The following is a 1,161-nucleotide window of genomic DNA, read 5'->3' on the forward strand; positions in this document are numbered from 1 at the left end:
GAAAACGGATAGCCAGTTGTTCTGCTGCTCCCCCTATGATCGTCCTATGGTCAGTGGGCGGAATCCAGCCTCACTGGCCGTCGGGCCGATCAACTCCTTTCAGGTGGATGACCTCGCCTTTATATAGGGAGAAATGCGCGGGAACGAAGAAAAAGAAGGGAGGGGCGAACTAACTCCTCTTTGGAAGGGATGAGATGCGCGTGCATGAATCTCGCCGAAATTTCCCTGCCCTGGTGGTGGAAGTATAAACTATATATTAATAATAAAAAAGAAATGATAAACTTGACATAAATAATTATATGTTCATACATATATATTCAATCCTATGTATTAAAAAGTATTTAAACTTGCTTTCACACTTAATTAGTTAAATTTATACTATTATAAAATATAAATACAGTTGGTAGATCGCCGTTCACAAGATGGCGTCACAATGTACATGTTCAGCTGTGGCAAGAGAAAAATATACATTTGTATACATAACTCGTTCATATTTACTATTATATTCTGAAGTGCATTAATATGTGTGGTTATAGCGACGTAAAAAATAAAGGGCGAAGTTGGTTGGCTGCTTTAATGAATTATTCTATTGTTCGTCGCTTTGTTTATAACCTACGATGTCGCACAGATTCGTTGCCGCATATTACGTGAGTAGGCCTATTGCCGAAATACCTTTTTCCCTGAATTGCTTCTGAACTTATTAAAACTCGTTTTGGGTTTAATTATAACGTAAAGTAACGTGATATTTAATATAGGGAGGGCGGGCACGCGTCAGTACCTATGTCACTACTGAAGATACTACAGAATAACAGCCCTGCCGTATACTTAAGTCTGATTTTGCCTCGGAAACTGCAGTTGCACGTGGTGGTGCATTGCCGGACGTCGCTCTGAAGCGATAAGGCACATCCTTTTGCCGTCTTTCGGTTCAGTGTTGGTCCCTGAAGTGCCAGTTATGGCACAGACTGTTGAAATATTAGCTTGAGGTAGGTCTGTGCGAAGTATCGGCTAATCGAATCGGTTGAAGCTATTATTAATATTCTATTTGACTTCGCCAGGAAATTGTATATTTGTTTTATTTGAAGCTTCAATTGTGATGCAAATCACGCCTCATGAGAAGTTTTAAACTTTGGTACGTGTAAGGTGATGAAATATATATTTTTT

The sequence above is a fragment of the Bacillus rossius genome, chromosome 8 (assembly GCF_032445375.1).
Source record: "Bacillus rossius redtenbacheri isolate Brsri chromosome 8, Brsri_v3, whole genome shotgun sequence".
NCBI classification, from domain to species: Eukaryota; Metazoa; Arthropoda; class Insecta; order Phasmatodea; family Bacillidae; genus Bacillus; species Bacillus rossius.